This window comes from Phocoena phocoena, chromosome 10, assembly GCF_963924675.1.
Source record: "Phocoena phocoena chromosome 10, mPhoPho1.1, whole genome shotgun sequence".
Classification (NCBI taxonomy): Eukaryota; Metazoa; Chordata; class Mammalia; order Artiodactyla; family Phocoenidae; genus Phocoena; species Phocoena phocoena.
The window spans coordinates 72,605,575-72,619,570 of NC_089228.1; the positions used below are offsets into that span (position 1 = coordinate 72,605,575).

The 13,996-nt window shown below is 44.2% G+C and overlaps 1 pseudogene; it reads right to left on the bottom strand.

The window, feature by feature from the left end:
* Window positions 1–586: 586 nt before the first annotated feature.
* The window catches only part of LOC136129630 (mitochondrial inner membrane protease subunit 1 pseudogene), a 33,147-nt pseudogene continuing 19,737 nt past the window's right edge, over window positions 587–13,996 (bottom strand).

A 13,996-nucleotide genomic window follows, 5' to 3' on the forward strand; every position in this document is an offset into this window, starting at 1 on the left:
GAGGAAGCAGTGGGAACTGGATGTTTTGAGAGTGACTTACTTAGCTCCTCACCATCTTGGCTGCTAAAGTTTTTTTGTTGTTTTTGTTTTAATGTTAATATACAGGTTTACAGATAAGGTTTCACTGCATTTTGGAATGGAAAGAGGGTGTTGCAAAGGAAAGCTTAGAATTAAAAGTTGGAATGAATTAGTTATTTGCCAAATAACTAAGTTAAAAGTTATGTTTTCGTTTTTGTGTTTTTTTTTAAAGCATATGCAAAAAGTATGTACTGGGACATGTTCCAGTTAGAGTTCTAAACAAATATTGTTTTTTGTTTTTAAACCCCCCCCATCAGCGTCCCCCCCCAGCTAAAACTGGTGTGTGTGTGTGTATGTGTGCGTGTGTGTGTGTGCGTAGGGCGCCTGCGGAGAATAGCACGCATCTTGTAGATCTAAAAAAAAAAAAAAAAAAAAAAAAGCCAAGAACCCTGTTTCTTGAATAAACCACTGCATTTCTTGAAGTTAAAAAGAATCCCAAAGGAAACAGGAATTATCAGCTTTGGAGCTTGATTTTTCTAAAAAAAAAAAAAATTTAATTGAAAAAATCCTAATCTTCACATTTTTTGCTAGGCGAGAACCGAAGTTTGGAGGTAGACGAGCAGGCGAGCGGTTTGCCCGGGCGCAGAGCATGAAGGCCGGGCGGGCGCGGGGAGCGGGCGCCCGCCGCCCGGCGCGGGGGTGAGCAAGAGAGAGAGCGGAGCGCGTGTGGCCGGCGCCGCTCGGCCGGGAGCTCCCGCGCCCGCGCCCCGCGCCCCGCGCCCGCCGCCGCCGCCGCCGCCGCCGCCCCTGGTGCGATGGCGCAGAAACCCCGTTGACAAGGCACTGCTTTTTCATGACGGTGAGTTTCCCTTTGAGTGTATTATAATTTTGTGATAAAAATTTCAAGGAGAAAAAAAAAAAAACACACACAACCTCCTTCCTCTGCCTCTTTCCTTCGGGGAGGGGAAAAAGCGAGGGGGGGAGCTGGAGATATATCTCCAGACAGAAAAGAAAGAGGAGCAAATTAAACACCGAGTTGCCAAAACCAGGATATTAGGTTTCAGCCCAGAGAGCTATTGGCTAAGGCTGTGTTTTTTTTTTGGGGGGGGTGGGTTTGTGGGTGGGTGATGGTGGTGGTGGGTGGATGTTTAATGGACACGGAGAAAAGGGGAATCGAGTGTTTATGCCTTTCCCAGCGATGCCCGGGCCCCGGGAAGACCAAGTTCAATGTCTCGGGCGGGGGCGCGGGCGGGCAGGGGGCGGCGGGGCCGGGCTGGGGGCGCCTAGGCGGGGTGGGGGCCCCGGCGCCTTTTTTTTTTTTTTTTTCTTTTCCGCGGATGCAAATTTCTGGAGCGGGGAGAGGGAGAGCCTGGGAAGGGGGATGGCGTGGCTGTTGGTGGTGGGGTGGAGAGGGGAGGGAAGCCGTTTAATGACTCATTGATTGAGCCGGTTTAAAATTAGTTGTGTGCGCGAGTGAGAGTGTGTTTTCCGCCCCCACCCCCCCCCCCCCACCCCCCGGAGCCGCCGGGAGCCGGGAAGGAGGGAGCGGGGCTCGGCGAAGGGAGGACGGCGCGGCGGGGCCGTGAGCAGGGGCAGGGAGGGCCAGGAGTGACGGCGAGCGAGGAAGAAAAATAAGCTTTTCCAATCTCCTCCCCTCGGTTTTCCCCCCCTCGTTTCTTCTCTCTCTCGGAAGCTCTTGGGTGTGAATCGCATTTTCTTTCTTCTCGGCAAAATGGACCCCGCGTCTCGAGAGGGGGAGGGGAGCAGGTGGGAGGGAGGCGGCGGCGGCTGCACGGGGTTTATTTTTCATCCTGGCTTCCTCCTTCCCGCTGCTTGTGCGGGCGGCCGCGGCTGGGAGAGCTCGGGGCTGGTCAGCCTCCCCGGCCCGGTCCGGCCCGGTTCTCGGAGCGCGCCTGCCGGCAGGACTGGCCCTTCCCCATCGCTTCGCTGCCTGGGTCCAAAGCACCGCAGACGACCCGCGGCCTGGCCCGGACGAGCCCTTGTGCCGCGCGGAGGACCCTTGGCCCAGCCAGGCGCCTCCTGCGGGGCCTGCGCGGCCGGTCCGAAGACACGAGAGGCTCGGTGGCACTCTTTTGGCCGATAGTGCGCGGGCCCGACGCGGCTCGCGCCCCGGATCGTCCCGGACGCAGGATTTTGCGGGGGTTGTGCGGGTCGGGGTTGGGGGGTGGCAGCTGGAAGGCGCTAAGATGGCGCTGGGCCTGGCCCGTCGCCAGGGCTGGTGGCGCAGTTGCTCCGCGGGCGCCATCTTACCTGGCGGCGCGGGCGGCGCCCTTCGGGGACGCTTTGCCGACCCCAGCGCTGGGCGGTCCGGGGCGTGGGGGCTACGCTCCGGGGACCGAAATCTGTACTTGGGCCCGGGGCCGAGTAGCCTGGTCCTTCGCAGTGCCCCCAGACCCGAAAGGCGAGGCAGCCGGCTCGGAGCGGGAAGGGGCTGGGGCCGGCGGCATCCTGTTCCTTTTACCACTTGCGTTGAGGAAGGAAGTGGGCTGAGGGTCGGGCCTTGCAGCCGAGGGGTTCACTCCCTGAACCCGCAGCCCCCTCCGCCCCCGCCCCAGTCAAAATTGGAGGTGAGGGCTTCCCGTCGTCTTCCTACGGCTTGAACCTGGACGGCTTTGCTTTCCCTGGCCCGGCTTCGGGCAGGGCATGGAGGCTTTTCGTTCATCCTCTTCCACTTCATTTTGAGAGTAAAGTCGAACCAGGTTACAAAATTGCAGAAAAAAGAGTCGAGGACAGTGTCTGCCTGCCTTCTAGTAGCGTGGTTCTGTATAGGTACCCTATGTTAGTTTTTTTAGTTGGTTGTCTTATCACAACCCTGGAGAGACTTTCCTCTAGTTGTAAAATTGTGGGAAGCTGATGGGTTCCAGTGACTTGAAACTTCTTTTTGGCTTTCATATCCCCTATTCCAAATGGTAGTAAATTACGATAGTTTCTTAGAACTCTGATCTGAAAAATTAAACTCGCCTTGAAACACCCCGGAGACTTTTTTCCTTTTCCTTTCTAAAAACAAAAACAAAACAAACAAAACACTGTGTTTTGCTTCATCTCTTTCTGATCATACAAGACTTATCAGTTCCCCCACTCATTAAAGTGTTTCCTTAGAAGCATTCATATAAGTATTTATCTGTCCTGTAGTAGCTGTTTATCAAAGTGTGTGTGTGTTTTAACTTTGTTTTCAATTGTTACTGAAAAGATTATAGGGAGGAGGAAAAACGTCGGTAAAGCTCTGATCTCTCTAGGAGTCCACCGAGGTGGAAAGTAAATAGTTAATTTCTGGTGGATAAAAGTAACATAGTGGCACCATTAGGTGTGTGCTTGTGTTTACAAATACTATAGTGGCTGTTTTAGGCCCTATAAGACCTACCATGTGTTGAACACTGTTGTATGCCAGGAATTGTATATATTTACCAGGGGAGGAACTAAAAATGTTTGCCAAGATATTCGGATTGTTCAAGGTCTCGAAGTTTTAAGTGGTAGAATTGACAGTGGATCCCAAAAGCCATGTTCTGAGCATCAGAATCAACTGGGGAGATGTTTTAAAATACAAATTTGTAACATCCATTTGTCAGGGACAGTTGAGATTTTTTCAAAAGGTCTAATGTGTTAGGCAGTCTCAGTTTTAAGATTCCTGCTTTCAACTTCTCAATGCCCCTAACTCCCTCCAGTTTTGAAATTCTGGCTCATCCAGGATCCCCTGAATATGTAGGATTCTGTGTTATTCCAAAGCTCTCCAGGTGATTCCATTGTGACACAGATACACATTCAAAACATCGCTGTACTACACTATGGACTGTGCTGCTGGCTCTCTTGAATTGGAACATGAGACGAGGTCTATATCATTTTGAGTTTCAGCACAGTTTTTTTCTGTTTTTTTGTTTTTGTGGTACGCGGGCCTCTCGCTGTTGTGGCCTCTCCCGTTGCGGAGCACAGGCTCCGGACGCGCAGGCTCAGCGGCCATGGCTCACGGGCCCAGCCGCTCCGCGGCATGTGGGATCTTCCTGGACCGGGGCACGAACCCGTGTCCCCTGCATCGGCAGGCAGACTGCGCCACCAGGGAAGCCCTCAGCACAGTTTTATTGCTCACATTATTTTTATTTTTCTCCTCTGCCATTTATCAAATCGTTGAAATGATTTGCTTACAGAAAGAAAACTTAAGTATTGCAAGCCTTTAAAATCTTAGTATATATTTTAAAGTATATAATTTCATTCTACTACAAGTTACATAACATACTGGCTTCTAGGTCTACCCGGGCCATCTAGTTTAGTCAAGACAGCTATGCAACAAAAATATTGATAGAATTGAATATAGGGTTGATACAGAATTTAGGAATAGGGTAGGAAATATCCTGAAATAAAAACCTAGAGATAAATCCTTGAAAGGAAGGGTTCTTTCTGATTTTGAATTGGGAAGGTATTTTTTTGGGGTTTTGGGAAGTAGGATGGGAAAGTTATTCTAAACATGAGACTTGATAAGAACAGAGTATGCATTAAAGAAACAGAAGGTCAGGAAGAAACATCCAGAGCAGGTAATGAATAGCCAACGAGACCAAAATGAGAACCGAGTCAGTGAGGAAATCATTAACTTCTCTGGAGCAAGGACTACGTATTTTAGTTATTTTGTGCTTTTCTTTCCTTATTCTAAAATTCTAAGATTTTCTTTCTTTATTCTAAAGTGTTTAGTGATTTCTAGGGGGAATGGTTGAAAACTTTGATTTTTGATACAGATGTCAAAATTATATTATCTTTGTGTATATCCACGTTCCTCTGTCCGTCTACATTTTGAAAAGTTTTATAAGGGGCAACTGTTGGATACCTGTGTGCAGTCTGTGTCCAGTCTAGACTAGTGAGTGGGTGGAGTCCTAGTATTTGTGTCATGTGGTTTTTCTCCCCTTGTTTTTCATGGTAAATGCCAGTAATTATTTTCTTTGACTAAAATCCAATAAAGCTTGAAAGGAGGGGAAACCTAAAATAAACCTGCTCAGAGGGAAAGAGTATCTTCTTTATTTTAAAGTAGCCTTTAGTGAAATTCAAGACAGACAAGATCTCTGCCCTCATGGACTTTATAGTATAGTGGGAAAAACAGGAAATAAGTAAACACAAACAAGATAATTACAGGTTAAGAAAATTTATAAGAAGTTAATAAGCTGTTGGGTCTAAGAGTGTGTTGTAGGGAATGACTGTTTTGGCTAGTAAGAGTCAAGGAGTGTCCCTTTTGAAAAGGTGACATTTGAGCTGAGACTTGACACACGAGCTTGTGCTAGCCATGTGAAAAGCTGGGGAGACATTCTTGGCCTAGGAACAAGTGCAAAGACCTTTAGGCCCAGAGGGTGCGGGTGTTAGAAAAGAGAAAAGCAGGAGGAGAATGCAGTGACCTAGAGAGAGAGTGCAGGGCCTCTTATATTAGGGCTTGTGGGAGTTTTGAGATTTTAATGAAAATGAGAAGCTATTGTAGGACTTTAATTAGGACAATGATATGATTTTGTTTTTAAATATCACTGGCTGCTCTGTGGAGCAAGAGAGGAAGCAGAGAGGGCAGTTAGGGGACGATTGCAATGGTCAGCTCAAGGCTGATAGTATCTTAGACAAGGATAGTAGCAGTGGAGATGGAGCAGAGTAGATGGTGGGCTTCAGATATGTTTTGGAGGTTGAATCAGTATTTTCTTCATGGGTTGGCTGTGGAGAGAGAGAAGGAGGAATCAAGGATGCCTTCAGATTCCTGGCCTAAGCTTTGGTGGCTGGTGGTGCCAATTGCTTGTAGAGAAGACTAGGAGAGGGAGAGGTGTGAGGGGTGGGTTCTGTGTGGAACCTTTTAGGTTTCTGAAAAACTTGTGAGACATCCGAGTGGAAAGTCGAGTAGGCAGTGAATATTCAAGTTGAGCTGAGTGGAGTGGACATAAATTTTGGGAGTCACTATCATAGAGATAGTATTGTCATGGAACTGGTTGAGATCATTTGTGATCATGGAAGACTTAAGATCAAGCCCTAAAAGTTCCAGTGTGTAAAGGTTGGGTAAAGTAGACCGAGAAGGTTAAGCGTTAAAGCGGGAGAGCGAATTATCCCTTTCAAGAAAAGAAGGACTGGTCTGCTCTGCCAAATACTGTTGAGAAGTTAAACAGTGAGGATAGAGAAATTCCACTTGGATTTGGCTCTCTTGACAAGTAGTTTCAGTGGCACATGAGGATGGAAGCCAGGCTGGAATGCACTGAGAGAATGGGAGTGAAGTGAATGTAAACTGCTTGTTGGGGAAGTTTTCCCGTAAAGCGAGGACAAACTGCGCAGCAGTGGTTGGAGAGGTGTGATCAAGGAAGCGCATTTTAAGAAATGATGGGAAATAGCAGAGCATTTTCAAGTAGGCTAGCGAGAATATCTAATAGGGAGAGACTAATGCAGAAGAGAAATAAGACTACCAAAGGAGCAAAATTCTTTCTTTCTTTCTTTCTTTATTTGTTGGCCTCGCTGCGCGGCTTGTGGGATCTTAGTTCCCCAACCAGGGGTTGAACCCAGGCCCCAGCAGTGAAAATGCCGAGTCCTAACCACTGGACCACCAGGGAATTCCTGCCAAAGGAGCAAAATTCTTCAGAAGGAGAAAAGGAATTCAAAACACAAGAAGAGGGTTTGCCTTTGGTGGGAGCAAGATGACTTGCAGTCATCTTGCAGTGTAGCAGGAGAGAAGGCAAAAAATTGGCACAAGTGCAAGGAGGTTTAGGAATTGGAGGTAGAATATAGGGCTTTCTGTTCAGGTGGCTTCTGTTTTCTCAGTGAAGTCTGAGGCAGGGCCAGCAACCTAAAGTAAAGGAGGAAAGGGTGTGGATGGTTTGAGATGAGGAGGACACCTCACCTTGGACAGCAGGAAGTGAACTCGCTGAGACACCAGATAGGGTGGCTGGGCATTATTGAGTGGCTGGAGGTGGGGGGGGGGTAGGTCTGAATTTAAGGTGAAACCAATCGACCCAGTTAGTTGTGTGGTTTTCTGCCACCAACGTTCAGCTATAACAAGGGAAGCAAAAGCAGCCAGGTGATCAGTTCAACCAAGATTGGAGTTTGGCCCCCCAGGTGTGATAGGAAGAGAGGAGCTAGGGAATTGAGGGTGGTCTCAAGGGTGTGATTAGTGATGAACTTGAGATGTTATTTGGGTCGGAAAGCAGGAGAGGATAATGAGGGTGGGGGGTGAAGAATTTAACCATGAAAATCAGTTTTGGTTAATAAAAAGTGACTTAATGGGTAGAAAACTTCAGCCGGGGATGATGAAAAAGTTCTGGAGCTGGATAGTGATAACAGTTGTACAACAATGTGAATGTACTTAAAGCTAATGAACTGTACACTTAAATGGTGAATCTTATGTATGTTTTACCACAATTTTAAAAAATGCATTCGGGAGTTGCCTGGCAGAGCAGTGGTTAGGACTCTGTGCTCTCGCTGAGGAGGGCCCGGGTTCAATCCCTGGTCGGGAACTAACATCCCACAAGCCACATGGCACGGCCAGAAAAAAGAAAGAAAGAAAAAGAATTAACATTTAAAGGTTTGTGGCAGGTACAGATGTTAATTGCACAGTGCCTTGGACTATTTGCAGAGTACGATGTTTTCTATGGAAGAAAGGTTTAGAAAGCATATCTCAAATTATTGAGGCTAAAGAGACAGTATGCCCTCTTATCATGGTCCCAGACTTGAGTAGGCATAACAGTCACCTGTAGACACAGAGGTTCTGGCGTAGGACCATGAAATCTTATGTTTCCCTGTTCCCGCACTTATTCTAAGCCTTTAGCATAGCATTTAAAACAAGCTGGGCACTTAGTAAACATTTTCTGGCTAAATACTTAGACAACCCAGGTTAGAGTAGAATGGTGGGAACCAAAGAAAAAAACATTTTTGAGATAGGTAGAAATCAGCAAGGCCTTATAGTACATTGTGATCTCTGTGGGTAAGAGAAAAATCAGATTAAAGGGAGAGAAACAGGGAAAGTCATTTTTTTAAAAAATTCAGATAATACCAAGTGGAACTTTGTAGCACTCTCCCTAACCTCCCTTTCTCTATTCTTTCCTCAGACTGCTGTCATTCTTTTCATAAGGTTCCTCTGTTCCCCAAATGGCCTACAGAATAAGTAACAGTAAAGTAAAATTAGAGAAGAGGAGAGCAGGGTAGATGATAGGATTCAAAATAGAGGTCTGGGGCTTCCCTGGTGGCGCAGTGGTTGAGAGTCCGCCTGTTGATGCAGGGGACTCGGGTTCGTGTCCCGGTCCGGGAGGATCCCATGTGCCGCGGAGCGGCTGGGCCAGTGGGCCATGGCCGCTGAGCCTGCGCGTCCAGAGTCTGTGCTCCGCGACAGGAGAGGCCACAGCGGTGAGAGGCCCGCGTACTGCAAAAAAACAAAACAAAACAAAATAGAGGTCTGTGGTCTTTCCTGGGAAGATAGCAAGGTCATTTGTCAGGGGCAGAGGCAAAAGGTTTTGAGTTTGAGGGGAGTAAATTTGTGGAATGTGTCAGATGTGGGGAAGGTGGATGAAAGGAAGGGTACTTAGCTGCAGTGAGGCAACATGCATTAAGCAACATACCAGTTACATCTGCATGGCATGGTTCTCTCGTGATCAATAATGTTCTAGGGTAGAAGTGGAAAATACAGTGGGTGAGGGGGCTGGCAGAAAGCAGGGGGGTGGGGGGGGGTGGGTGTTAAATGAATGTGAAGTGGGAGAGCTGACAGAGAAGGAAGGAGGTGTGGACTTGAAAGCCCTAAAAGGGAAACCTTGTGAGTGGTACCTCGCTGAATGGAGATGGGCCCACGAGGCGGCTCTGCTGGGGTGGCTTGCCCACGTGTAGTGCAGTTCACAAGTGCTCAGGGCTGGCGACATACCCAGTTTGGGAACGTGGAAGAAAGAGGTCTTGGGGAGAGGCAGCTTGATCTTTTTTCCCCGTTACCTCATATGTGCTTCCGCTCAGGAAAAGATCCTGAGACCTCACTGTACCAGATCTGAAACCCAGGTTCCCCTTCCCTGTAATCCTAATCAACTTTATATAGTTGTTATTTAATTATAAATTTCTTTTTAATAAAGTTGGAAAATTGAACATTTTCTGTTTTTGTGGGTTCTTTGGCTTATCTTGCAAACACATTGAACATTCATATTACCTGAAATAAAAATCCTAAATGTGAGGGAATGAGATATGAACGGTATTGCCTTTCTAGGAAAGGCTTATTTCAGTTCATCTGAAATCCAGGGTGCTTCCTTGTAGCATCAGAAATTAAACATGTGTCACAGGTGTCCCAACCTGTGACTGTAACATTTTCACAAGAAAGAAAAAGGGGGTAAGGAAAAAGAATATTGTGAAACCTTAACATTATTTCGGGCCCTGATGGGTGTTTAGTATTATTAAATTCTGACAACACCCTGTAGGTAGGTTTGTCTCCATTTTATAGATAATGAAACTGAGGTTTAGAAATGATAAATAACTTGCCCAAGGTTACATTACTAAGCAGTAGAGCTGGGATTTGAATATATACTGCATGTCCATGCACGATACATTTTGCCCTTAGTATTAAGCCCATGTATAAGATTTTATCTACAAATGACTGCCTACTAGTTAAACATTTTGAGGTTTTAAAATTAAAATTGGATGACCTTTGTTTCAATAGGAGGAATAGAGAAAAGTAGTGTTTTATTGATAAATAAAAGTGGTGATCAAAAAACCCAGAATCTTAACCCAGAATCTTATGTCGATAGTCAAATTTTAGGTCAGAGCAGTTATTCTGCTCCTTCTGCAGATAATTCAGTTTTTTATTTGCACAGTATGGTGAGTCAGACATGCATAGTATTGCTCCCAAGCTCTATACTTGGGAGCAATCAGGGATTATGAATCATATCTTTCACTTAGCAAAAATCCTAATTGGAGAAAAGAACAGAACCTTAATTAAACATGATATGGTACGGCTCAAGTTGTTCCCTTGCTTGGAATGTTGTCAGTGTAATCAAAGTACAGATTTGGATTTAAAACATACGAAGTATGATTTGCTTTAAGGAGACATTCTTTTAAAGAGGCCATACTGTAGGTTGAATATAAGGCCAGTAAAATAACGTGTCAGAAGGATTTTTTCCTTTTCTTTTTGACCCTATGAGAAAGCTGAGCCCTGATGGACAACAGTAATAAAAGATGATGAAACATTCTTACTGTGGATTTTTTAGTTCACTGGGGCTGACCTACAGCTCTTGATCGTTAAGTTGGTCCCTGAACAGTCTGAGGTGGTACATGAGTTCATGCAAGGCTGCCAGAGCTAACCTGAATTTTCCTTCTTTCCCAGTGAGAACCAGCCCTCTCGCTACTTACTAGTGTTAAGCCTAATTGGGGGAGATGAAGAATTTCAGAATCTTGTGGTAAATGTCATATGGGAGAGACTTTCAAAATTTGTTATATAGACTAAATATTTTGAACATAACTAAGGAATGTTAAGACTGCTGTTTTATGTATTAAAATCACCCATCTTTAACAGTTGCTTGCAGTGATTTCAGATTTTTATTGTAATTTTTTAAAAAAGATAATCAGTTTATCCGATTCTTGGTTTTTATTGTAGAGTTGGTATTCAGCTCTCCTTCAAATAATATTTTACAGTGTTAGGGCCACCACCATCAGTTGATTTTTTTTTTTTTGAGGTACGCGGGCCCCTCACTGTTGTGGCCTCTCCCGTTGCGGAGCACAGGCTCTGGACGCGCAGGCTCAGCAGCCATGGCTCACAGGCCCAGCTGCTCCGTGTCATGTGGGATCTTCCCAGACCGGGGCACGAAACCGTGTCGCCTGCATCGGCAGGCGGACTCTCAACCACTGTGCCACCAGGGAAGCCCCATCAGTTGATTTTTAGCAATAATTTTTAAAACCCTAAGCATTTCCCCTGAATTAAAAAAAAAAAATGCCATAGTTGTTGAATGTTTAGCTTTAGTGTAATATACATGAAAGTTTTATGAATATAAAATAACTTAGGATAGTTTATAATTATTTTCAAGTAGTCATTTCTCAATAAGTAGTAGAGCTGGAGAAACCTGGATGCCATATTGAGAGATTAAATTTAAAATCTTTATATCTGTGTTTGGCAAACAAAGGTATTACATACAAAATTTAAATTACTGTCAAAGAAAGTTTTCTAGAGCAAAGTTTAGTTTTTTAAACTGGACCTAACCTGGGAAGTAGAATAATAGATTTTTTTTTAATGTGGAGAAATGTCTTCAGATTTAGAAATAACTCATTCCATGTGTAGAGACTGTTATCCACACACAAAAAAAAAATCAGATTTTTTTCTCCTGATTACTGAGAGTAAAAGTTTTCGATTGTGTGGTTTTAACTTGGAAGTATTTCTCCTAGGATTTAAAATGAATGCTGCTACATTTAGATTTTTTAACTCTGATACTTCCTAGAAGTGCAAAGAAATATATTTAGGAATAGGAAGTAAGAATAAACTGACCTATTTGTATTCTGATTCTCCAGATCTGTGAGAATCAGGATTGGAAAGATCATGAGAGTCCAGCCCCTTTTCTCTAGGTGTGATCATACTTAAAAGATGCAGATTTACACCTAGAGATGTTTGGAGCTACCTCTATCCATAAACCTCAAGATCGCTTGCTTGCTTATTTATTTATTTTAGGTTTTTTTTTTTCACTTTACTGGTCTAATTTACAAGGTAAACAATAACTGATTTCTTTTTTTTTTGAGCTCACTTCTCCCTCCAGCTACTGCCCTAATTCTTTGCTCCTCTAGCTTTGTTGGGATTTTTTTTTTTCCCAAAGTTTAAAAAACTATTTTACTTGTTTCTCTTCATTAGTCTGATTTTTATGTCACATGTATACTTAGAATTATTTTCTGTTACAGCATATATTACGTAGGTAAAACAATCTGAAAGTAAATGTCCAAAGAGAATAATCAAAGAAAAATGAAATTTGGGGAACTGTGTTTGAAAAAGAGGAGTGGAGAGGGCCTTAACTTACCTAGAAATGTAAAATGGACATTGTGCCATGTGAAAACCTGTGCATACCAGAGAAGATTTCCTTATCTTTTTAATATATTTTATGAGTACCATATTATTACTGTACATTCTTTTTTCATTTGCACTGTCATGTTAAGGTTCTGAGGTTAAATGAGATAAGTAATCAATTAAGAAATCACCGTAAGTCTTGCAGGGGTCTGTTTACATGTCTTCCCCACCAATACTCACAAAGAGAAGTGCATGTGCTACAGTCAAGATGACTGAAAAGATCTGCATCTAATGTTAAAAAGTTGTCTAAACTGCTTTTCAGAAATGTGCACATTGGATATGCAGCACAAAATGAACAATATAGAGAGATGTGTCAAAGTCTTCATGTAAACGAATACTTTAGTTCTATACATACATGTAAACTTAACTTGTTTATAGAACACATTTTCGTTACAATTAGATGCTCCCCAACTAAAACTGATATTGCGTCAAAAAATGTGACATAAAACCTATTTGACATTAACCTTTTATTTTTGTCACACATTACATAAATTCTCAACTCATTACTTAAAATATGTTCTATGTTCCAAATTACCTTACTATCCAAATGTTACCTTGAGCTTCACTCTCAAGTATGTCTTCAGGATATAATATACATGAAAGTCACAAAGCAAATAATTTATTTTCAGAGCATGACATGGATTTGGTATATGTATATGCGTTGTATGTATATACCTTTAAAATATTTTCCACCCTTTTAAGATTAATTTTTTTTTTTTTTTGCGGTACGCTGGCCTCTCACTGTTGTGGCCTCTCCCGTTGCGGAGCACAGGCTCCGGACGCGCAGGCTCAGCGGCCATGGCTCACGGGCCCAGCCACTCCGCGGCATGTGGGATCTTCCCGGACTGGGGCACGAACCCGTGTCCCCTGCATCGGCAAGCAGACTCTTAACCACTGCACCACCAGGGAAGCCCTAAGATTAATTTAAAGTTAAAAATATTCTGGAAATTTTCTGGCAGTCCAGAGGTTAGGACTCGGTGCTCTCACTGCCGAGGGCCTGGGTTCAATTCCTATTTGGGGAACTAAAATCCCATAAGCCGCGTGGTACAGCCAAAAATAAATAAATAAATTAAAATATTCTGGTGTTTTTCTTCCTTTCCAGAATGTTTCTTTTCTAAATGGAATGTCATGTTTTGAAAAGTTATTACTGTAACTATTTGGAAAGAAAAAGCCACTGCACTGATAATTGATCATCAAATATTTATTAAATGCTAATTTTGTACAGGGCTCTTGGAGGGTACAGGAACATGTGATCTAGGTGGGTGGATAATAAGTACATGCAGAAAAGTACACAGCAGCATATGATAAGTGCCAAATGAGAGAGCAAAGGAGAGAGAGCCTTTGACCGAAGTGTGTGAGCGCGTCCATCCATTCACTCATTCAGCAAATATTATTGAGTACCTAATATGTGCCAGGTGCCATTCTAGGTTCCAAGATGCCTCAATGAGCACGACTCTCATGAGACAACAGACAGCATACCTAGGTAAACTTGTAAGTTATAGGGAGAAAAATAAAGCAAGACAAGGAAGATGTGGAATGCTGGGGGGATGGGAAGGTGGTCACTGGTAGGTCATGGTCCTCGGGGCAGAGAGTTGAAAGAAGTAAGGAGTGAGCCTTATCTTAAAGAATGGCATTCCAGGCAGAGAGCAGCCAGTGCAAAGGGCCTGAGGCATGAGCATGCCTGGTGAGTTCTAGGCCTGGGAAGTCGGCAAGGGCCAGAATCAGAAAGAAGTCAGCGAGGTTTGGGGGTGGGGGTGGGGGCCGTTGTTTACTCAATGGGTATTCACAATTGAACATAGAAAAGGAGTTTGGTTTTTACCATGAGAAAAATGGGGATTCATTGGAGGGTTTTGGTTTATGTTTTAAAGGTATTGCTCAGGAGGTTGGGGTGAGAATAGATGCAGGGGGTAAAAGAGGGAGAGCAGAGAGGCCAGATGAGAGGTGATGACGGCTCGG